The sequence below is a fragment of the Salvelinus sp. IW2-2015 genome, linkage group LG30, assembly GCF_002910315.2.
Source record: "Salvelinus sp. IW2-2015 linkage group LG30, ASM291031v2, whole genome shotgun sequence".
Lineage (NCBI taxonomy): Eukaryota > Metazoa > Chordata > Actinopteri > Salmoniformes > Salmonidae > Salvelinus > Salvelinus sp. IW2-2015.
In genome coordinates this window covers 8,711,927-8,738,310 of record NC_036869.1, presented here as the reverse complement: position 1 = coordinate 8,738,310, position 26,384 = coordinate 8,711,927, and positions in this window count along the sequence as shown.

Below are 26,384 nucleotides of genomic sequence, written 5' to 3'. Positions count from 1 at the left end.
GCATTATAATGCCTTATACATGGTTGTAACAAGTTATAAAGCATTGTACCTACACAAAGTGTTGCAGACTAAACTTGGCAGAGATGAGCAGAGACAGGCAGACAGGTTAGTTTCCCCTTCACCTTAATTCACACCCAGAACAATCAGCTCCTCAATTACTGGCTAGTTAGTGAGAGCTGGCCCCAATCAGAGCCCTCTTCACCCGACCAATCAGCACTCAGGACACAGAGTCCAAGCTCAGAGGTTAAACCCACACTTCCTCACTTGAGTTTCTGTCTCTTCTCACACTGAGATAGTCCAGTAGATAAGCTCAAACATGGATCACTTTGGTATAGAAGTGTGAAAATTATACAAGTTTTCTTGCTTCGATTGCAAATGGAAGAATATGATCTTATTTTGTGCTTATCTACAGTAATTAGAGTAGGAAATACTGAATACTGACAAAGTACTTATGTTAGTATGCTATGCTTTAGTATTTGCATTTATTATGGATCCCTATAAACTGCTGCCAAGGCAGCAGCTATTCTTCCTGGGGTCCAGCAAAATTAAAGCAGTTATATACAATAACATTACAATACATTTCATAACAGATTTCACAACACATTAAGCACGACTCTACTACCACATATCTACAACACAAAATCCATGTGTAAGTGTGTGTATAGTGTTTATGTTATCATGTGCATGTACGTATGTATGTACAGTATATGTCTGTGCCTGTGTGTGTGTCTCTTCACAGTACCCACTGTTCCATATTTTTATAGTGTTGTTAAGAAGGAAGAGCAGTGCTTTATTATGGACAGACTTCTCCCCATCTTAGCTACTGTTGCATCAATATGTTTTGACCATGACAGTTTACAATCCAGGGTTACTCCAAGCAGTTTAGTCTCCTCAAGTTGCTCAATTTCCACATTATTCATTACAATAATTAGATGATTTGTCCCAAATGCAATGCGTTTCGTTTTGAAATATTTAGGACTAACTTATTTCTTGCCACACATTCTGAAACTGACTGCAGCTCTTTGGTTAAGGGTTGCTGTGATTTCTATTGCTGTGGTAGCTGACGTGTATAGTGTTGAGTCATCAGCATGCATAGACACACAGGCTTAACTCAGAGCCAGTGACAGGTCATTAGTAAAACATTTAGTAAAACATAAAAGTAAGGGGCCTAGACAGCTGCCCTGGGGAATACCTGACTCTACCTGGAATATGTTGGAGAGGCTTCCAATAAAGAACACCCTCTGTGTTATGTTAGACAGGTAACTCACAATCCACAATATAGCAAGGGATGTAAAGCCATAACACACACAGTGCCTTCGGGAAAGTATTCAGACCCCTTGACTTTTCCACATTTTGTTATGTTACAGCCTTACTCTAAAATTGATTAAATAATTGTTTCCCCTCACAATACCCCTTAATGACAAAGTGAAAACAGGTTTTTAGAAATGTTTGCAAATGTATTAAAAATAAAAACAGAAATACCTTATTTACTTAAGTTTTCAGACCTTTTGCTATGAGATTCAAAATGGAGCTCGGGTGCATCCTGTTTCCATTGATCATCCTTGAGATGTTTCTACAACTTGATTGGAGTCCACGTGTGGTAAATTCAATTGATTGGACATGATTTGGAAAGGCACACACCTGTCTATATATGGTCCCACAGTTGACAGTGCATGTCAGAGCAAAAACCAAACCATGAGGTTGAAGGAATTGTCCATAGAGCTCTGAGATACGATTGTGTCGAGGCACAGATCTGGGGAAGGGTACCAAAATATGTCTGCAGCATTAAAGGTTCCCAAGGACACAGTGACCTCCATCATTCTTAAATGGAAGAAGTTTGGAACCACCAAGACCCTTCCTAGAGCTGGCCTCCCGGCAAAACTGAACCATCGGGGGAGAAGGGCCTTGGTCAGCGAGGTGACCAAGAACCCGATGGTCCCTCTGACAGAGCTCCAGAGTTCCTCTGTGGAGATGGGAGAATCTTCCAGAAAGAAAACCATCTTTGCAGCACTCCACCAATCAGGCCTTTATGGTAGAGTGGCCAGCCAGACGCCACTCTTCAGTAAAAGGCACATGACAGCCCACTTGGTGTTTGCCAAAAGGTACCTAAAGGACTCACAGACCATGAGAAACAAGATTCTCTGGTCTGATGAAAACAAGATTGAACTATTTTGCCTGAATGCCTGAATGCCAAACGTCACGTCTGGAGGAAACCAGGCACTGCTCATCAACTGGCCAATACCATCCCTACGGTGAAGCATGGTGGTGGCAGCTTCATGCTGTGGGGATGTTTAACAGCGGCAGAGACTGGGAGACTAGTCAGGATCGAGGCAAAGATGAAAAGAGAAAAGTACCGAGAGATCCTTGATGAAAACCTGCTCCAGAGAGCTCAGGACCTCAGACTGGAGCAATGGTTCACCTTCCAACAGGACAACAACCCTAAGCACAAAGCCAAGACAATGCAGGAGTTTCTTCGGGACAAGTCTCAATGTCCTTGAGTGGCCCAGCCAGAGCCCAGACTTGAACCCGATCTAAAATCTCTGGAAAGACCTGAAAATAAAATCCAACCTGACAGAGCTTGAGAGGATCTGCAGAGAAGAATGGGAGAAACTTCCCAAATACAGGTGTGCCAAGATTGTAGCTTCATACCCAATAAGACTTGAGGCTATAATCGCTGCCAAAGGTGCTTCAACATAGCACTGAGTAAAGGGTCTGAATACTTATGTAAATGTGATATTTCCAGTGTTTTTTATATACATTTGCAAAAATGTTTTAAAAAAACAACAGTTTTTGCTTTTTCATTATGGGGTATTGTGTGTAGATTGATGAGGGGGGAAAACTATTTAATCCATTTTAGAATAAGACCGTAACGTAACAAAATGTCGAAAAAGTGAAGTGGTCTGAATACTTTCCGAATGTACTGTGTGTTTTTCCAGCAGCAGATTATGATCGATCATGTCAAAAGCTGCACTGACGTCTAAAACAATATTTTTATTATCAAGTTCTCTCAGCCAGCCATTTATGTTTGTGCCGTACATGTTGAATGCCCTTCCCTATAAGTGTGCTGAAAACCTATTGTTCATTTGTTTACTGTGAAATAGCATTGTATCTGGTCAAACACAACATTTTACTAAGGGTTGGTAACAGGCTTCTTGGTTGGTTGTTTGAGCCAGTAAACGGTGCTTTGCTAATCTTGGGTAGAGGAATGACTTTTGCTTACCTCCAGCTCCTGAGTTATTATGCTCGAGCTCAAAGCGAGTGAGTGCCAATGCCCTGCGCGTCTACACAGCAGCAAAATATGATTTCTATCAGCAGATTGATACTCCTCTCTCTGTCTTTGCTCTCTTTATCTTTGTCTACAATTGTCTCTCTATTTTCCCTCTGTTTGTCTCTCAATATTTCTTCTCTGTATCTTCTCAATAACAAACACATTTCAATTCCCTCAACTGCTTTCAACAGTTAAGTTTTGTATTTGTATTTATTATGTATCCCCATTAGCAGCAGGCAGCAATTACTCTTCCTGAGGTCCAGCCAAATTAAGGCAGTTATATACAGTTCAAAACATTACAATACCTTCATAACAGATTTCACAACACATTAAGCATGTGCCCTCAGGCCACTACTCTACTACCACATATCTACAACACATAATCCATGTGTGTATAGTGTGTATGTTATCATGTGTGTATGCGTGTGTCTGTGCCTGTGTGTGTCTCTTCACAGTCCCCTCTGTTCCATAAGGTGTATTTTTATGTTTTCTTTAATCAGATTTGACTGCTTTTGCCAAATACAATGCTTTAGTTTTTGAAATATTTAGGACTAACTTATTTCCACACATTCTGAAACTGACTGCAGCTCTTTGTTAAGTGTTGCAGTTTCACTTGCTGTGGTAGCTGACTTGAGTCAACATCATACATAGACACACAGGTATTACTAAGAGGCAGTCGCAGGTCATTAGTAAAGATTGAAAAGGTAAGGGGCCTAGACAGCTGCCCTGGGGAATGACTGACTATGTATTATGATGGAGAGGCTTCCATTAAAGAACACCCTCTGTGTTCTGTTAGACAGGTAACTGTCGATCCACAAAAATGCACAGGATGTAAAGCCAGAACACATACAGTCCGTTTTTCCAGCTGCAGATTATAATAATGTCAAAAGCTGCACTGAAATCTAATAAAACAGCTTTTACAATCTTTTTTTATACATTTCTCTCAGCCAATCGTCAGTCATTTGTGTATGTGCCGTACATGTTGAATGTCCTTCCCTATTAGCGTGCTGAAAATCTGTTGTTAATTTGTTTACTGTGAAATAGCATTGTATCTGGTCAAACACCATTTTTTCCAAAAGTTTACTAAGGGTTGGTAACAGGCTTCTTGGTTGGATGTTTGAGCCAGTAAACGGTGCTTTGCTAATCTTGGGTAGAGGAATGACTTTTGCTTCCCTCCAGGCCTGAGGGCACCCACTTTCCTGTAGGTTTAGATTGAAGAGATGGCAAATAGGAGTGGTAATATTGTCCTCTATCATTCTCAGTCATTTTCCATCTACAGTATGTTGTCAGATCCAGGTGGATTGTTATTGCTTTTTTCACCTCTGCTACACTCACTTTACGGAATTCTAAATTACAGTGTTTGTCTTTCATAATTTGGTCAGTTATGCATGGATGTGTAGGTTCAGAATTTGTTGTTGGCATGTTTGCTAATCTTACCATTGAAAAATAACTTTAAAGTAGTTGGCAATATCAATGGGTTTTGTGATAAATTAGCCATCTGATTCAATGAATGATGGAGCCGAGTTTTCCTTTTTGCCCAAAATGTCATTTAAGGTGTTCCAAAGCTTTTTACTATCATTCTTTATGTAATTTATCTTTGTTTCAGGTTATGCAGCACTTTTGGTCACATAAGGTTACATCCTTACGTCCTTGCTGGTAGAATCTTGCAAAGGCCCATGGTCTGTTCCTGTAGTGTTCTAGAACCTGTTTTGCCTTGATGCAGCTATACTTGTCTCTGTGCATCTCGGAGTCTTACAATGCGTCATTGCCTATAGCTCCCCCTATCTGTCCAAGTTCCCTAGCTGACATGTGATTAGTTTAAGGAAACTATAGTATGCTGCCATAATGTAGCTATACTAGCCTGTGTGTGTGTGTGTGTGTGTGTGTGTGTGTGTGTGTGTGTGTGTGTGTGTGTGTGTGTGTGTGTGTGGTGTGTGTGTGGTGGTGTGTGTGTGTGTGTGTGTGTCCGTGTGTGTCCGGTCCCCCCCGTGTCCGCTCGTGCAGAGTCTGAGAGTCAGGACGAGGTTACTCCGTCTCACTTTAGTCTTCCTCCTGCCAGCCGTTTGCCTGAGCACTGTTATTAAATTGCCACGGCAACGTGGTGTTCTAGCTTCTCTCCATGACCTGTCTGTGATAACGGATCTGTTTGCTGTAAATTTCCCCCGTCTCACACACACACACAGACACACACACAGACATACACACACAGACCCTCCCAAATACCATCTGCTGCCCCAACAGCACCGTGCCCACTCACAACCTCTAAAACTAGGCAGTCTGATTGACTCTCGAAAAGAAGGGGTCCACATCACACCCCTGGCATAAAAACCCTTCAACCTCGTACATAATTCAGTCGCCCAGGGTGTGGGTTATCGCTGTTTTCACCTCCTTCCCATCCCAACACTCCACACAATTTCATTTGACAAATTTGGTGCAAATCTAATGAAGCTGGTGTGTGTGTTTGTGCACGCAAGTGTGTGAGTACACGTATGTGCATGTGTGAGTGTGAGTGAGAGTGGAGAGTGAGGTGAGAGTGAGAGTGAGAGTGAGAGTGAGAGAGAGAGAGAGAGGAGAGAGAGAGAGACAGAGAGAGAGAGAAAGGAGGGAAGAGAGAGAGAGAGAGAGAGAGAGAGAGAGAGAGAGAGAGAGAGAGAGAGAGAGAGAGAGAGAGAGAGAGAGAGAGGTGAATGTGAAGGTGAAACAAACAACTTTCTTATTCTAAATCTCTCCCATGTTGGATGGATGCATGGGGCACATTCTATATAATTGGTTCCTGGATGCTTGTTTAACAGCCCTGCTTCGTCACACTGTGATTGGTCAGATGCTGAAATGGGGGATGGTGCTTTCCAAATTTCATGAGGTGGACTGCAGTATGAGTTATGAGTAGTGTGTGTAGAGATGTTGTTTAGTGGGTCCCTGAGACATATATTTCCAGTCTGGTTAGAGAGACAGGTATTCAAACTAAGTGGTTAAGGTGATGATAGTTATAGAAGGTCACAGAGAGTTATTTGGTATTTTATTAGGATCGTCATTAGCTGTCGCAAAAGCAGCAGCTACTCTTCCAGAAAAACATGAAGTAATACATGCTCGCACGCACACACACACACGCACACGCAAGCCCGCAAACAAGCACGCACACACACGCACGCACACGCACGCACACGCAAGCCCGCAAACACACACAGACAACAGAAACACACCCATTGCCACTACAAATGGACTTAACTTTATCTTCAGAGTTTTATCTTCTCTTAAAAGAACCAAAACAGCTTTAGACCTACACTTGAATGTGATTTTATGTGTACTAAGAGTAAACATCATTCCACTTTCCAATATGTTTGTCACTGTGTCTGCTCTACCTTAACCCACCCTTTTAGACTACAGTATTGGAAAGACTGATACTTCAGTGCCCTCCAAAGTGCAACAGAACTTTTTCACCGCCATGCAGTGATGCAGATAAAACAGCGAGCTCCTTTGAAAAAGGCTGGAGAAATCTATAATAATCTCCTTCTAGCCAGAGCCCATATCTGCACTCCAGCTCGGCTCTCTGCACATATTTAAAGGTCATCTCTAATTTTACAAGTGAAGTTAATGGTTGTTCCTACATGTCCATGAGTTGGCTGATCTGTCAAGGAGAGCTTGTTTATGAGCCGTTTGTTACCCCTGCTGCTCCTGCCTTCTCCCCAACTCCTGTAGAGTTCCAGCCACCTCACGCTGCTCCCGGCTGTGCCACCAGAGCTCATTCCATTGGTCGTAAAATACACAATTGCCCCGATTCATCACTGAATTAGTGGGAGCCTGACAGCCCACTGCCGAGCCCAGCCTGAGAATCGGTGATCCAGGTAGGGCTACAGTCACAAACTATTATTATATAAACTGATTAGTGAAGGTTGTCCTGTCAACCCTGGCCTGGGCAGCTAACTCTGGCTTGAGTTATGCACTCTGTTACATCATGCCATGCCAGAGTCTACGGTGGGAGTGGGCAGGAGCTACACTAATACTATACAAATATTAATACAGTACTATACTATACCAATATTAATACTGATACTAATACTATACTATACTTTACTTTAATACTATACTTTACCAAAACTATACTATAATGGGCTCCCGAGTGGTGCCTCGGACTAAGGCACTGCCTCTCAGTGCTTGAGGCATCACTATAGACACCCTGGTTCGAATCGAGGCTGTATCACAACCTATCTGGTTTTATATATATACAGTATTTGATACACTGACGATTTTGCAGGTTTTCCTACTTACAAAGCATGTAGAGGTCTGTAATTTTTTTATCATAGGTACACTTCAACTGTGAGAGACGGAATCTAAAACTAAAATCCAGAAAATCACATTGTATGATTTTTAAGTAATTAATTTGCATTTTATTGCATGACATAAGTATTTGATCACCTACCAACCAGTAAGAATTCCGGCTCTCACAGACCTGTTAGTTTTTCTTTAAGAAGCCCTCCTGTTCTCCACTCATTACCTGTATTAACTGCACCTGTTTGAACTCGTTACCTGTATAAAAGACACCTGTCCACACACTCAATCAAACAGCTCCAACCTCTCCACAATGGCCAAGACCAGAGAGCTGTGTAAGGACATCAGGGCTACAGGACAATAGGCAAGCAGCTTGGTGAGAAGGCAACAACTGTTGGCGCAATTATTAGAAAATGGAAGAAGTTCAAGATGATGGTCAATCACCCTTGGTCTGGGGCTCCATGCAAGATCTCACCTCGTGGGGCATCAATGATCATGAGGAAGGTGAGSGATCAGCCCAGAACTACACGGCAGGACCTGGTCAATGACCTGAAGAGAGCTGGGACCACAGTCTCAAAGAAAACCATTAGTAACACACTACGCCGTCATGGATTAAAATCCTGCAGCGCACYCAAGGTCCCCCTGCTCAAGCKYGCGCATGTCCAGGCCCGTCTGAAGTTTGCCAATGACCATCTGGATGATCCAGAGGAGGAATGGGAGAAGGTCATGTGGTCTGATGAGACAAAAATAGAGCTTTTTGGTCTAAACTCCTCTCGCCGTGTTTGGAGGAAGAAGAAGGATGAGTACAACCCCAAGAACACCATCCCAACCGTGAAGCATGGAGGTGGAAACATCATTCTTTGGGGATGCTTTTCTGCAAAGGGGACAGGACGACTGCACCGTATTGAGGGGAGGATGGATGGGGCCATGTATCATGAGATCTTGGCCAACAACCTCCTTCCCTCAGTAAGAGCATTGAAGATGGGTCGTGGCTGGGTCTTCCAGCATGACAACGACCCGAAACACACAGCCAGGGCAACTAAGGAGTGGCTCCGTAAGAAGCATCTCAAGGTCCTGGAGTGGCCTAGCCAGTCTCCAGACCTGAACCCAATAGAAKATCTTTGGAGGGAGCTGAAAGTCCGTATTGCCCAGCGACAGCCCCTAAACCTGAAGGATCTGGAGAAGGTCTGTATGGAGGAGTGGGCCAAAATCGTTCTTCTTTACCCTGCGTTTGGTTTTTCCTACATTTCTGTTCTATTTCTCACCTCGAGCTCTGTAGCGCTATGCTAAAGGTACGCTAGCTGGTAATTTCCCTCAGTTTTATAATCTTTATCTTCCTTTCCTCTGGTCTCGGTCTCTCTCCATCTCCCCCTCTTTCTGTCTCTCTTTATCTTCTATTCCTCTGGTCTCGGTCTCTCTCTTCCTCTCTCCATCTCCACCTCTTTCTGTCTCTCTTTATCTTCTATTCCTCTGGTTTCTTTCTCTGTGAGCGGAGCGTGTCCTACACATCTGATGGTGTAATCTCCCTAGCGGAGCGCTTCATTTAAATAATGCCTTTTACAGGGTCATCACCACTCCTCTCTCTCATTGACACCTCTCTCTCACAACCACCATAGGTTGGCTAATACAGAAATTTACACCCCGGATTTTCACTCTCACAGGGCAGTATTCTGACTCAAAATGCCCTGTGGACATTTTGAGTCGGTGAGACACCAAAAAGCAAGATCTGAAAACGCTATCCAGGAAACCACTATCTGCAGTTGACTGAATGTCATCTATCCCAATCCTAATTTCATTACATCTGCTTCATCTGTATTTAGACTGGTTGACAGTAGACTGATAGATATTACGGACAGGTCAGAAAGATGCCTGGATGCTAATCCATCATACAGTTCGACACCTGTCTTTCAGTAACATCGCGTCCCATTGACCAGTCTGCCTGTCGATCCTTTGACTGGGAAAGGCTGTCATTACATTGGCTAGTCTGACACCTGTCTTTCAGTAACATCGCGTCCCATTGACCAGTCTGCCTGTCGATCCTTTGACTGGGAAAAGGCTGTCATTACATTGGCTAGTCTGACACCTGTCTATCATGGCTGGTAAAAAGCTCACCCTACTGTTGGTCGGTATGGCGTCCTCTCTCTTAGCCACTCAATGAAAGCGATGCCTTTCAGCGGATGATTTGGCCTAGAACAAAACGAAAGGCACAGCGGGTGCCATGGCATGGCAGTATACCCTACCCTTCCTTCCTGCCAGCTTACAAGCCCCCAATATTCCTACAATGTTCCCACAGTGTCCCTGCAACGTTACAGAGCAACCAGTGCCATACGATTATCAAGTCACACAGCCTTAGACGATGTCATGAGAGAGGGGGAAAAAACAATTGAGCATTAGAATGTGCTGGTTGGTAGAAAGCTGGCTTCAAACCTCCTCCTTGTCGCGGGAGAGAGAGAGAGAGCGAGAGAGACAGAGAGAGAGGCTTGGACGACACTGGCAGACAAATCACATCGCTCTGCACCCTGAACGTCTGAACTGAATACGATAAGGCTTCATTACAATATGTTTATTTCCTCCTATTGAAACGGCTGCTAAAACAAAAGGTTAGTTGATTATTTTGCTTGATCATCGTAGCATTCAAGGCGTCTGTTTGAAAGGGAGAGAGAACAATGGGATAGGCTCACAGGGAGAAGGGGAGAGAAGGGGAGACTGATGTGCATACAAGGKAAGGAGGATGGCTCTGACATCCATGGGATCTGCCTGATACCTGCCTGACTGTCCAGTTGAACACAATGGGCCCACGAGACAGAGACAGACCCACAATAAAGCAGAGACTGTCAGTCCTGTTCATCCCCTGTCCATCCACTGCCATGGCTACTGTCCCCTGAGAGCCTGGACTAACTCATATATTCGTTTTTCCTGATTCATAGAATGCTTTTTGACTGATTTCACAGTAGGCTTGATATTTGATAGGATTGATAGAATTGATAGAGCTGTCTGTGACCAGGGAATCAATGCAAGAGTGGGCTCTGATGGGGGGTGTTTAGGCTTTGAAGCAATACAATTAAATCTACAGAAAATATTGGTGGTYATTTGGTTTAGAGATAAATTATGTTTATACCAATTTGAACATTAGCCTTTTGTCTTCATTTTGTCCAAAAATCCATAAAGTAAAGTCAAGCATATCCATGTTACTAGCCTAAGAAACAAGGTTCATGAAATCGATAACTTGCTAGTAACAAATAACATACATTTACTGACTATCTCTGAAATTGACTCAGATAATACATTTGATGATACAGTGGTAGCAAAACATGGTTTCAACATCTTCATGTTGCCGTTTGTGTTGTGTCATATTCATGTAAAGCTTAGAGAGGATCGCATGTCAAATGCTGTTGAAATAATATGGCTACAGGTTCACCTGCCTCACCTAAAGCCCATTCTGGTGGGAAGCTGCTATGGACCGCCAAGTGCTAACAGTCAGTATCTGGATAATATGTGTGAAATGCTTGATAATGTATGTGATATCCACAGAGAGGTATATTTTCTGGGTGACCAAAATATTGACTGGCTTTCATCAAGCTGCTCACTCAAGAAAAAGCTTCAAACTGTAACCAGTGCCTGCAACCTGGTTCATGTTGTCAGTCAACCTTCCAGGGTATTTACAAACAGCACAGGAATTAAATAATTCACATGTATTGATCACATCTTTACTAATGCTGCAGAAATCTGCTTTAAAGCAGTATCCAGATCCATCGGATGTAGTGATCACAATGTAGTAACCATATCTAGGAAAACCAAAGTTCCAAAGGTTGTGCCTAATATAGTGTATAAGAGGTCATACAATACATTTTGTAGTCTGGTGTGTAATGAGGAGCAACCAGATGCTGCACTTGACACAATTATGAAATAAGCATGCACAAATGAAGAAAATGACTGTAAAAACTGTTAAATCCTAGTGGATTAATGAGGAATTGAAAAATTGTACAGTAGATGTCAAGCCTGCTCCCACTTCCCCTCCCTGGCACTCGAAGGCGCCAGGCTCTCCAGCGTTATGCACTCCTGCCTTCCCCCGTCATGCGCATCAGCGATTATTGGACTCACCTGGACTCCTGTGTCACTACCTCCCCTATATCTGTCTGTTCCCAAGCTCTGTTCCATATTAACTGTTCTACTCCCCGTACCTGCTTCTCTTCTCCAGCGTCGGTCCTTACAGTAGAAAGGGATGAGGCCAAAGGAATGGCAAATAAGTCTGGAAATACAGCTGATTGGCAAACGTAATGTAAATTGAGAAATCATGTGACTAAACTGAACTAAAAGAAGATACTATGAACTATACTAACTATACTAACTATACTAACTATACTATGAAACTAAGATAAATGATATAAAGAAATGTATAACTTTATAAAATTAAAAAAGAAAAAAAAGACAAACTCAGCTCCATCATTCATTGAATCAGATGGCTCATTCATCACAAAACCCACTAATATTGCCAACTCATTGGCAAGATTAGAAAATGTAGACATGTCAACAACAAATTCTGAACCTAACTGACCWAATTATGAAAGACAAGCACTGTAATTTTAAATTCCATAAAGTGAGTGTAGCAGAGGTGAAAAAATGATTGTCTATSAACAATAACAATCCACCTGGATCTGACAACATACTGTAGATGGAAAATGTCTGAGAATGATAGAGGACAATATTACCACTCCTATTTGCCATCTCTTCAATCTAAACCTACAGGAAAGTGGGTGCCCTCAGGCCTGGAGGGAAGCAAAAGTCATTCCTCTACCCAAGATTAGCAAAGCACCGTTTACTGGCTCAAACATCCAACCAAGAAGCCTGTTACCAACCCTTAGTAAACTTTTGGAAAAAATGGTGTTTGACCAGATACAATGCTATTTCACAGTAAACAAATTAACAACAGATTTTCAGCACGCTAATAGGGAAGGACATTCAACATGTACGGCACATACACAAATGACTGACGATTGGCTGAGAGAAATGTATAAAAAAAMATTGTAAAAGCTGTTTTYTTAGATTTCAGTGCAGCTTTTGACATTATTATAATCTGCAGCTGGAAAAACGGACTGTATGTGTTCTGGCTTTACATCCTGTGCTTTTTTGTGGATGGAGAGTTACCTGTCTAACAGAACACAAAGGGTGTTCTTTAATGGAAGCCTCTCCATCATAATACATAGTCAGTCATTCCCCAGGGCAGCTGTCTAGGCCCCTTACCTTTTCAATCTTTACTAATGACCMGCGACTGCCTCTTAGTAATYCCTGTGTGTCTATGTATGATGTTGACTCACGTCAGCTACCACAGCAAGTGAAACTGCAACACTTAACAAAGAGCTGCAGTCAGTTTCAGAATGTGTGGAAATAAGTTAGTCCTAAATATTTCAAAAACTAAAAGCATTGTATTTGGCAAAAGCAGTCAAATCTGATTAAAGAAAACATAAAAATACACCTTATGGAACAGAGGGGACTGTGAAGAGACACACACAGGCACAGACACACGCATACACACATGATAACATACACACTATACACACACGCACACATGGATTATGTGTTGTAGATATGTGGTAGTAGAGTAGTGGCCTGAGGGCACATGCTTAATGTATTGTGAAATCTGTTATGAAGGTATTGTAATGTTTTGAATTGTATATAACTGCCTTAATTTGGCTGGACCTCAGGAAGAGTAATTGCTGCCTGCTGCTAATGGGGATACATAATAAATACAAATACAAAACTTAACTGTTGAAAGCAGTTGAGGGAATTGAAATGTGTTTGTTATTGAGAAGATACAGAGAAGAAATATTGAGAGACAAACAGAGGGAAAATAGAGAGACAATTGTAGACTAAGATGAAGAGAGCAAAGACAGAGAGAGGAGTATCAATCTGCTGATAGAAATCATATTTTGCTGCTGTGTAGACGCGAGGGCATTGGCACTCACTCGCTTTGAGCTCGAGCATAATAACTCAGGAGCTTTTTTTCTCAGCACCATTTAACAGTACACAAACGAGTCGGTATTTACATATAAATAACATTATGAAACTGTTGTTACACACTAAGAATAGTGCAGTACGCTATAAAGGCTTGTTTGTTTCTTTGGGATTTATTGTTGCTTTCTTGCTGAGGGAAGCTAAAGCATTGGGGCAGGAGAAGAGAAAGAGAAGAGAAAAGGAGAGGAAGTGGAGAGGAAGTGGAGAGGGGTCATAAGTTATGCTGCTGTCCTTGGTGTAGTGAGAAAGATGGTGTTTGGTGGTGTGGCGCACTGCACAGTGTCATCTCTGAGGTGGCTGCTTTATGTCCCTGCAGGAGATAGTGTTTCCTGAATGACAAAAACACACACACAAACACAGACACACTCCTGACTGCATTTATCAATCAGCTTCATCAAGGCCATCTGCTGTGTGTGTGTGTGTCTGTCTGTCTGTGTGTGTGTGTCTGTGTGTGTGTGTGTGTGTGTGTGTGTGTGTGTGTGTGTGTGTGTGTGTGTGTGTGTGTGTGTGTGTGTGTGTGTGTGTGTGGTGTGTGTGTTGTGTGTGTGTGTGTGTGTGTGTGTGTGTGTTCACGTGCACGTGCATGAGGTCGGTACGTTTTGTACAGTATAGATAGACGACCATATAAATAGACAGAACAGATTCTTCGACTCTGGGCCAACTGTGGTGAAGGAATAATGTCATGTTGTACTCTTACAGAAGTATTTCAGATACATTTAAATGTTATTTATACTTACCTTGAAAGTCAGCAATCCACAATTTGTGTTTGTACTTAGCTACTAGACACCTTGGCTGGGAATTATCAAGATTACAGATCTATAACTTAGGTCAATTACTTTCCTGTTGCTTTTGTTGTGACAAATATACAGTGGGGCAAAAAGTATTTAGTCAGCCACCAATTGTGCAAGTTCTCCCACTTAAAAAGATGAGAGAGGCCTGTAATTTTCATCATAGGTACACTTCAACTATGACAGACAAAATGAGGGAAAAAAATCCAGAAAATCATATTGTAGGATTTTTTTTATTGAATTTATTGCAAATTATGGTGGAAAATAAGTATTTGGTCACCTACAAACAAGCAAGATTTCTGCTCTCACAGACCTGTAACTTCTTCTTATAAGAGGCTCCTCTGTCCTCCACTCGTTACCTGTATTAATGGCACCTGTTTGAAACTTGTTATCAGTAATAAAAGACACCTGTCCACAACCTCAAAACAGTCACACTCCAAACTCCACTATGGCCAAGACCAAAGAGCTGTTAAAGAACACCAGAAACAAAATTGTAGACCTGCACCAGGCTGGGAAGACTGAATCTGCAATAGGTAAGCAGCTTGGTTTGAAAGAAATCAACTGTGGGAGCAAATATTAGGAAATGGAAGACATACAAGACCACTGATAATCTCCTCCGTTCTGGGGCTCCACGCAAGATCTCACCCCGTGGGTCAAAAATGATCACAAGAACGGTGAGCAAAAAATCCCAGAACCCCACGGGGGACCTAGTGAATGACCTGCAGAGAGCTGGGACCAAAGTAACAAAGCCTACTATCAGTAACACACACGCCGCCAGGACTCAAATCCTGCAGTGCCAGACGTGTCCCCTGCTTAAGCCAGTACATGTCCAGGCCGTCTGAAGTTTGCTAGAGAGCATTGGATGATCCAGAAGAAGATTGGGAGAATGTCATATGGTCAGATGAAACCAAAATAGAACTTTTTGGTAAAAACTCAACTCGTCGTGTTTGGAGGACAAAGAATGCTGAGTTGCATCCAAAGAACACCATACCTACTGTGAAGCATGGGGGTGGAAACATCATGCTTGGGCTGTTTTTCTGCAAAGGGACCAGGCGACTGATCCGTGTAAAGGAAAGAATGAATGGGCCATGTATCGTGAAGATTTGAGTGAAAACCTCCTTCCATCAGCAAGGGCATTGAAGATGAAACGTGCTGGGTCTTTCAGCATGACAATGATCCCAAACACACCGCCCGGGCAACGAAGGAGTGGCTTCGTAAGAAGCATTTCAAGGTCCTGGAGTGGCCTAGCCAGTCTCCAGATCTCAAACCCAATAGAAAATCTTTGGAGGGAGTTGAAAGTCCGTGTTGCCCAGCAACAGCCCCAAAACATCACTGCTCTAGAGGAGATCTGCATGGAGAAATGGGCCAAAATACCAGTAACAGTGTGTGAAAACCTTGTGAAGACTTACAGAAAACGTTTGACCTTCTGTCATTGCCAACAAAGGGTATATAACAAAGTATTGAGATAAACTTTTTGTTATTGACCAAATACTTATTTTCCACATAATTTGCAAATAAATAAATAAAAAATCCTCAAATGTGATTTTCTGGATTTTCTTTCTCATTTGTCTGTCATAGTTGAAGTGTACCTATGATGAAAATTACAGGCCTCTCTCATCTTTTAAGTGGAGAACTTGCACAATTGGTGGCTGACTAAATACATTTTTGCCCCACTGTAATTGCATAAAAGCTTACAAGGGTGTACCTGCTACAACAGACCACCATTTATTTTGATTTAAGAACAAATTCTTATTTACAATGGGCCTAGGAACAGTGGGTAACTGCCTTGTTCAGGAGCAGAACGACAGATTTTTACCTTGTCAGCTCAGGGATTCGATCCACAACCTTTCGGTTACTAGTCCAGCGCTCTAACGCTAGGCTACCTGCTGCACCATACATAGAGTACCAGTCAAATATTTGGACACACCTACTCATTCAAGGGTTTTTCTTTATTTTTACTATTTTCTACATTGTAGAATAATAGTGAAGAATCAAAACTATGAAATAAAACACATATGGCATCATGTAGTAACCGAAAAAGTGTTAAACAAATCAAAATATATTTATATTTGTGATTCTTCAAAGTTGCCACCCTTTGCCTTGACGCAGCTTTGCACACTCTTGGCATTCTCTCACAGCTTCATGAGGTAGTCACCTGGAATGCATTTCAATTAACAGGTGTGCCTTCTTAAAAGTTAATTTGTGGAATTTTCTTTCCTTCTTAATGCATTGAGCCAATCAGTTGTGTTTGTGACAAGGTAGGGGTGGTATACAGAAGATAGCCCTATTTGGTAAAAGATCAACTCTATATGTTTTACCTTTATTATGGCAAGAACAGCTCAAATAAGCAAAGAGAAACGACAAGCCATCACTACTTTAAAACATAAAGGTCAGTCCAATGTGAAAACACTTTCAAGAACTTGAAAGTTTTCTTTAAGTACAGTTGCAAAAACATCAAGCCGCTATGATGAAACTGGCTATCATGAGGACGCGCACAGGAAAGGAAGACCCAAGTTACCTCTGCTGCAGCGGATAAGTTTGTTAGAGTTACCAGCCTCAGAAATGGCAGCCCAAATAAATGCTTCACAGAGACATCTCAACATCAACTGTTCAGAGGACAATCCGTGAATCAGGCCTTCAATGTCAAATTGCTGCAAAGAAACCACTACTAAAGGACACCAATAATAAGAAGAGACTTGCTTGGGCCAAGAAACACGAGCAATGGACATTAGATCGGTGTAAATCTGTCTTTGGTCTGATGAGGTCCAAAATTTGAGATTTACAAGGTGTCTTTGTGAGACGCAGAGTAGGTGAACGGATAATCTCCACATGTGTGGTTCCACTGTGAAGCATGGAGGAGGAGGTGTGATTGTGCTTTGTTGGTGGACACTGTCAGTGATTATATTTAGAATTCAAGGCACACTTAACCAGCATGGTTACCACAGCATTCTGCAGCGATACACCATCCCATCTGGTTTGCGCTTAGTGGGACTACCATCTGTTTATCAACAGGACAATGACCCAACACACCTCCAGAATGTGTAAGGGCTATTTGACCAAGAATGAGAGTGATTGAGTGCTGCATCAGATAACCTGGCCTCCACAATCACCCGACCTCAACCTAATTGAGATGGTTTGGGATGAGTTGGACCGCAGAGTGAAGGAAAAGAGGCCAGCAAGTACTCAGCATATGTGGGAACTCCTTCAAGACTGTTGGAAAAGCATTCCAGGTGAAGCTGGTTGAGAGAATGCCAAGATTGTGCAAAGCTGTCATGAGTGGCTGCTTTGAAGAATCTAAAATCTGAAATATACATTTGATTTATTTAACACTTTTTTGGTTACTACATGATTCCATATGTGTTATTTCATAGTTTTGAACAATGTAGAAAATAGTAAAAATAAAGACAAACCCTTGAATGAGTAGGTGAGTCCAAACGTTTGACTGGTACTGTATGTCTCCTATTATCTGCTTCATCTGGACATACTGTAGGGCCTATCGCTGGACAAGGTGAGTGAATGTAGCCCTGGGAGACACACACACGCACGCACACACACGCACACGCACACACAGCCAGGTACGTGTGTAGATGGTGCTGTGTAGCCTGTTGGTGTCTGTGTGAATTACACCAGCCATAAAGCTGTAATAGGAAGACTATCAGGTGCCTGTATCTGGACGGCCTTGTACCTCACGGTATTTACCTTTTCATGTGGCCGTAAATTTGACAGAACCGCTTTCCTGATGTCAAATAAAATAAAATAAAATAAAATGTTACTGGTACCATACAGATATTTTGCATATTTAGGTGTCACTCCTTCAGCACCTTTACCATTKGAATATTTATGTAAAAATCAGAGCGGACATTGTACGGCACAACCAAGCCTGTGTTAGTATCAAGCACAACTCAAAACACTGAGATAGAAAGGTCTGATTTGTCGTAATTTCTTTGGAATTTTGCTGAATGGTGAAATGTTGAACTAATATTATTATTAGTCTTTTTTCAACATGAACTGGATATTACACAACAGACAGAAACAATTTTCACAACAGACAGAAACTAACTCTAAATATATGACAGTTGTAACCCTGTCTTCTTCCTCCTCCGTGTTCTACTCTAACAGCTCCTTGTTCGACCTGTCACAACAACCAGGTATCAGAATGAACTAGTCTGTGTATGTGAGTGTGCGTGTGTGAGAGTGTATGTGTGCGTTTAGTGAAAGTTCAGTTCTGTTTTTGTCTGACTTATGTCCCAGCGTACTGTACACTCAGTCCCTCTCATTTCTGATTTACACCGACCTGTGTGTGTGCGCTTGTGTGTGTCAGAGAGTCATTAACGTGGCTGTGTGAAGAGAGAGACTTGATGGTGTCAGGAACCTTTTCAGGAGTTCCTCTCATAATGAGTGTCTTCGCTCGCACGCGCGCGCGTACGTACACACACACACACACACACACACACACACACACACACACACACACACACAACACACACACCACACCACACAACACACACACCAAACACCACACACACACACACACACACACACACACACACACACACACACACACACACACACACACACACACACACACAGAGCAATAAAGACAGAGTAGGACTCTGTCATAACATGGTAAGCCTGGAAAAGGTTACCCAAGCACCTTTCCATACTGAGATGATATCTTAGGAATTATCCTTAGCAATTAAAACTGAGAGAAAGAGGAGAGAGAGAAAGAGGAGAGAGAGACGAGAGAGAGAGGAAGATAGAGAGATAGAGAAGAGAAAGTGAAAGAGATGAAGGAAGGAAGCAAGCAAGCAAGCAATCAAAAGGAAGGAAGGAAGGAAGGAAGGAAGAAGGAAGGAGAAGGAAAGGAAGGAAGGAGGAAGGGAAAGGAAAGGAAGGAAGGAAGGAAGGAAGGAAGGAAGGAAAATATTCAAATCTCCTTGTAAATGTCACAGAGCCACTTAAGTAAATCTTTACTGTAATATCTCCAGGGCAAACTAACTGGATATTAGTCATACTGCTGGGGTGGAGTGTGTATGTTGAGGCGTCATGCTCATAGGGGCAGATTGTCCTGTTAAAAAAATAAATATATACAGTATATACAGTGCCTGCGGAAAGTGTTCAGACCCCTTGACTTTTTCCACATTTTGATACATTACAGCCTTAAGCCAAAATGTATAAAAAAATGTTTTATAATTTTATTACATTTTTGCTAATTTATTCAAAATAAACAACTGTAATATCACATTTACATAAGTATTCAGACCCTTTACTCTTTGTTGAAGCACCTTTGGCATCGATTACAGCATTGAGTATTTTGGGTATGAAGCTACAAGCTTGGCACACCTGTATTTGGGGAGTTTCTCCCATTCTTTTCTGCAGATCCTCTCCAGCTCTGTCAGGTTGGATGGGGAGAGTTGCTGCACAGGTATTTTCAGGTCTCTCCAGACATGTTCGTTCAGGTTTAAGTTTGGGCTCTGGCTGGGCCACTCAAGGACATTCAGAAACATTCACATTGCTCTGGAGCAGATTTTCATCAAGGATCTCTCAGTACTTTGATCCATACATTTTTCCCTCGATCCTGTCTAGCCTCCAAGTCCCTGCCGCTGAAAATCATCCTTGTGGTCCTTGTGCATTTCAGGTAAAATAACAACTCAATGTTTATATCCCAGGACAAATTAGCTAGCGACAGAAAGCTAGCTAAATAGGACAAATTAACATTAGCTAGCAAGTGCAAGCTAGCTAGCTAAATTGCCATACATGTTTAATGCTTTTCGACCTGTCCCCAAATTAATGTCATTGGTTCAAAGTTTGTTTTGATATTTTAACCTGCGTGTCGTGATCGCGTTTGGTGTGGGGGGGGGCAAAATAAATTGATGCACGATAGCGCACGATGGCACACGCGCGCAGACGGTTTGGGTTTCGTAGCCCTTGGCGTCGCAGACGCTCGTTGGCGCGCGCGAGCAGTGTGAGTGCAATAATTGAATAACATGGATTTCTACATTTATTTTGCGACGCTCGCGCACGCGACGTGTACGGTCTGGTCAGCATGTAATGGTAGAAACTTAGAGAGATGGAATATCTGAAGATGCAACAATAGGATTGTGCATTACTGCTTTTGGACAGTAGAATAAGAAAWGCTGGTTTCAATGGCATATCAGGAAATCTTCGCTTTTCTTCTATTGTTGGATTTTGGCTGTAGGCTATTAAAAGCAAGACAAGATGTAGCATTTCCAGGTTTCAAACACTGATATGGCTTGCTAGGCATGGCATATGTAATTATTTAATTTATGAAATTGTATAATATTAAAATATAATTCCAATGGTGGGCAAATAGGCCTATTAGTATGCACATTTTACTCTCACCCAGCCTGTCTGAGGGCCCGCCAGCCCAGAGCTGAGGTTTCGTGTGCCGGGAGTTTCTGTGTCATTTGCATTGTCTGTAGGRTATGGCTGGCTACTATGGTATTCTAGAGAATATTGTTCTATCTCCCTGACCTGAACAGATTGCACACTGTAAAATGTGCAAAGTATTTCTGCATCACTGCCTGGCTGGGGGCTGTACGTGCGCACGTGAAGAGCTGAGTGACAGATTCATTTTTAGAAGCGCTGCTCACAGGCATTAATTTACTTAAAACTTAAGTCTTCTGAAGTGAGACTTTGTCCTTGTGTTCCTTGGCTATTTACATTGTTTTGTTCACAAGGTAAGTTGTTTTTCAATGTTTGAGTTTCAACTGCTATGGAAGAGAAACAATGTGGATGCTAGTCAGACTCAATCTCACAGGCACAAACATGACAGTTGCATTACCACGGTAACCTCCCTCCCTTAAAGGGGCAGGTGAAATTTTTTGTCTCATCTGGGATATTTTGGTTAAATGACAAAAAATGTAATGAAATTAAACAATGCACCACATTACTTCTTACTAGTAATGCATTTATTGTTTTAGAAACATTACAAAGCATGCTCATCTGTTCTTTTGTGTTTTGTTGGTGTAATTTGAGCAATCTTTATTTATTTGGGCTGGTAAAAAATCTGAGTGGCTGGTAGATTTTTTAATCTGCCTGACACAGTGGCTGGTGTCCAAAAAAGTTAATTTTAGGCCGTGGTTGTTACCAAGTGGTGGTGCTCAAAAAGGTCAAGGCGACCATTCTTCAGTGACTGAAGAGGGAGGGTGAAGCAGAGAAAGTGAAGGCTGGGGAACACACACACGTTCTTTATTGTATATTGTTGTGTTATGTTTTTTATTAATGGGGCAGCTGGTGGTGGAATGTAATGTCTCTTAAATTTATTCAGTGACCAGTTCATAATAACATTGTTCTCTCTTAGATATATTGTATACGTGGTTAGCATGTTCAATTAATAAATTATAATAATGTAATGGATGCTTATTAAGATGCTAAAAGTTTTTTTCTTAACAAATTAAGCTTATGTCTCAGAAATACACCATTTACTTAAAAAGCACTGCAAATGACCTAGACCCATGTTGGCATATCAAAACGTTTAAAAATATGTATATTTTAATTTTGGGATGGTTRAAGTTCAGTTTGGGACAGTTGAAATTACACTCCAGTACAATAAGGGGACAGTGAGGAAAAATGTTAGTAGTGAGCCCTGCAGGGATGATTTCTGTATTTTCAAAGTTACATATCTTGAAAACTGAATTGCTGACAAGCAAAACATTTTGGGACTATGTCAACAATGGACTAATGAAAAAAATGGTTGGGGTTTTTCTTTAAGCAGCCCTGTAAATCTATAACATGATAAAGTTAAGAAAACATCAAACGAACATCCATTCATAAAGTGGACATATGTAAAGAAACAGCAATATAGAAATGCAACCCCCAAAAAATGTCTTGAAACTTGTTACAAATGATGGAGTCACGCATGATCACCGAATGATATTTTGAAAGAGGAAGTAAAGTACTTTAAGAATATGTTTTCGTTTCAGTCTACTCCATCTCCACTAACTGAAACTAATTGTATGGATTTTTCCCCTAATAATAATGTAAAATTAACATCTGTACAGAAAGACTCATGTGAAGGCCAAATTACAGAGGAKCTTCTTGTTGCAATTGGGGCCTTTAAGGCTGGGAAAACTCCAGGGCTGAATGGCATACCAGTGGAAGTATACAAAACTTTTTTATATACTCAGAGGACCATTATTAGCATGTTTTAACCACTCCTATATACATGGTAGATTATCAGACATGCAACAAGAAGGTCGGATATCATTATTATTGAAACAGGACCCAAGTGGTAAATATAAAGATCTAGTCCATTATTTTTTTTTATTGGAGACCTCTTACACTTCAGTGTTGTGATGCAAAAATCCTAGCAAAATGCTTGGCGCATAGAATTAAAAAAGTATTGTCAGATATTATTCATCCTAATCAGACAGGTTTTTTACATGGACGATACATTGGAGATAATATAAGACAAGTACTGGAAACAATAGAATACTACGAAATATCGGGGACACCAGGCCTGGTTTTCATAGCTGATTTTGAAAAGGCTTTGATAAAGTACGACTGGAGTTTATATATAAATGCCTAGAATATTTCAATTTTGGGGAATCTCTTATAAAATGGGTTAAAGTTATGTATAATAACCCTAGGTGTAAAATAGTAAATAATGGCTACATATCAGAACGTTTTTAACTATCTAGAGGAGTAAAACAAGGTTGTCCACTATCAGCATATCTATTTATTATTGCCATTGAAATGTTAGCTGTTAAAATTAGATCAAACAATAATATTAAGGGATTAGAAATCCGTGGCTTAAAAACAAAGGTGTCATTGTACGCTGATAATTCATGTTTTGTCACGCCCTGGCCATAGAGAGGCTTTTATTCTCTATTTTGGTTAGGCCAGGGTGTGACTAGGGTGGGCATTCTAGTTTCTTTATTTCTATGTTTTCTATTTCTTTGTGTTTGGCTGGGTGTGGTTCTCAATCAGAGGCAGCTGTCTATCYTTGTCTCTGATTGAGAACCATACTTAGGTAGCCCTCTTTTCCACGTGTCTTGGTGGGAAGTTGACTTTGTTAAGGGCACATAGCCTTTAGCTTCACGGTTTGTTTTTGTAGTGTTTATTGTTTTGTTCGGCATCATTTTTATTAATAAAAGGAAAATGTACGCTCACAACGCTGCACCTTGGTCCTCTTCTTTTCATGGCCGTGACATGTTTTCTTTTAAAACCACAATTAGAATCTCTCCACGGCCTCATAGAGGATCTAGATACTTTTGCTATCCTCTCTGGATTAAAACCAAATTATGATAAGTGTACTATATTACGTATTGGATCACAAAAAAATGCAAATTTTACATTACCATGTAGTTTACCAATTAAATGGTCTGACGGAGATGTGGACATACTCGGTATTCAAATTCCAAAAGATAGAAATTATCTCACAATACATTTTTGTAGAAAGTTAGCAAAAATAGATAAGATCTTGCTACCATGGAAAGGAAAATACCTGTCTATTTGTGGAAAAATCACCCTTATTAACTCTTTAGTTATATCACAGTTTACCTATTTGCTTATGCTTTTGCCTAAATTATATGAACAAAAAATATTACATTTTATTTGGAACGGCAAGCCAGACAAAATTAAAAGGGCCTATTTATATAACGAATATGAATTCGGAGGGCAGAAATGATTAAATATTAAAGCATTAGACCTCTGTAAAGGCATCAGTCAAACAAAAGTTAGACTTAAATCCAAACTGGTTCTCTAGTAAATTGGTAGGAATGTCTCATTCTATGTTCAAGAATGGCCTTTTTCCCTTTATTCATTACACCTGCTCACTTTCCGTTGTTTGAAAAGGAAATAATCTCCAAAATGTAGTTATTTTTTAAACAAGCCTTAGAAAGTTGGTTGCAATTTCAGTTTAATCCACCTGAAAAGACAGAACAAATAATACAACAAATATTGTGGTTAAACTCAAATATACTAATTGACCAAAAAAAACGTATTTTTCGATTTTTTTTTATAGAAAATGTATAATTTTAGTGAATGATATCATAAATAGGACTGGTGGAGTTATGTTACACATGCAGCTCACACATACATATGGAAATGTCTGCTCTACCCAAAATTACAACCAATTAATTGCAGCATTCCACAAAAATGGAAGAGGCAAGTAAAGGAAGTAAGGAACTTGTATGTCGGCCCTGTATTAAAGAACATAAATGGTTAAAAAAAAGTGTGATAAATAGAAACATATACCAATTTCATTTAAGGATCAAAAAACGGACAGCTGTGCCATATAAACTGCAAAATAGTTGGGAAGAGATTTTCGTACCCATTCCATGGCACAGGGTTTATGAATTGATACGCAAAACAACGCCGGACGCAAAACTTCGAATTTTTCAATTTAAATTACTATACAAAATTCTTGCAACCAATAGAATGTTATATATATGGGGGATACAATCTTCCCAGCTCTACAGATTTTGCTGTGAGGAGGCAGAGTCATTAGATAATTTATTTTGGTATTGTCCATATGTAGCTCGTTTTTGGTCACAGGTCCAAGAATGGCTGAAGAATTGCAACATTTGCCTAGAACTAACGCTACAGATAGCAATACTGGGTGATTTGAAAAGCCATAGTCAATCAATCAATAATATAATAATTATTTTAGCAAATTGTTAAATTTTTTATTTACTTTACAATCTGTAGAAGCTATGAGAATAGAAAGGTTCAGTACTTTTGTGAAGCATCACAGCACAGTTGAAAAATATATGGCAAATAGAAATCCAGAATGGATGATGTTGAGAAATAGATGGGAGGGGTTGAATGGAGCTGAAGGGTGGGACTAATAACAAGATAACCAATGTAAAACATACGGGGTCTGTAAAATGTATATAGGTTCAACAATATTGGGAAAAAGCACAGTTACAAATAGAAATCAAACTGGATGGACATCAGAAATAGAGGAAGGACTAAAAACAAACAAAATATAACTATTGTAAAATAGATTGTGTCTGTAAAATGTGTATAAGATGTATAAACTGAAGGTAGAAGCCTAAGTGTTTATTAGTTTACTCCAATTGGGGGAAGGGTGGTAGGGTTTGCGGGGAATAATAAAGGTATATTCTTAAAAAGTATGTATATCTATATAGGTATGTGTATGTATATATGTGTATATGTATGCATATGTGTATGTATATGGATATATATATTTACCCCAAAAATATATGGCGGATAGGAAATGATGCAAACAATTACATTGATAGAAGCAACAATCTTTCCGCGATAATAAGCTGATCCACCCATTAAAAAAAAACAACGCACTGTTTCCATCAACTATCATCAAGTTTTCTCACGGCTTGATAGAAGCTTTGTGAACTGCGGTGGCACAGTGGTCTAAGCAGCGCCCTCTTACTCTGAGCATCACCAGTTTGTGCCCAGTGCTTTTTTTGTGAGTGCCAAGGAAGCGTATATCGACGTTCTCAGGACTTTTTCAAATGGCCGAAATCGCCGTCGATGTATAGCCACACCCAAAACATTAACACGAGTGCTTTTTTTCATTCTTCTCTTGTATTATTTGTTGTTCTAGACAGCTGGCTGTTGAGCACATCTCCATCTGCTATGGAGGGACCATTAAGATCTGTTTAATATGCTGCGACTGTAGATAGGGGTGTAGACAGGAGATTGGCGGAGCACACACACACACACACACAGAGATTGACGGGGCACAGGGCGACGGAGCGGGCCACTCTGCCATTAACGTGCCCAGCGCTGTTATTACAGGCCTAATGACATCCCTCTCAGACCGCACGCTGGGAAAACGGCGGCGGGAGGCCCGGCCCTATCGTCTGCGGGCGCCAGCCACCAGCCGCCCCCTCCCATCAAAGAGCATCAATTCTAACGTGTCTTTTCCTTTTCCTGAACGAGGGACACGCACTCTCTCTCTCTCTCTCTTTTCCTCCCCCCAAAAAGAGAGACACAGGCTCTCCAGATAATGTCTTTCACGGTTCAACGGCTGTACAGGGGTTCCCTCCTGCCTCCCTTGAAATGGGAAAATTAATAGTTCCTCTTTGAAACAAATTGGC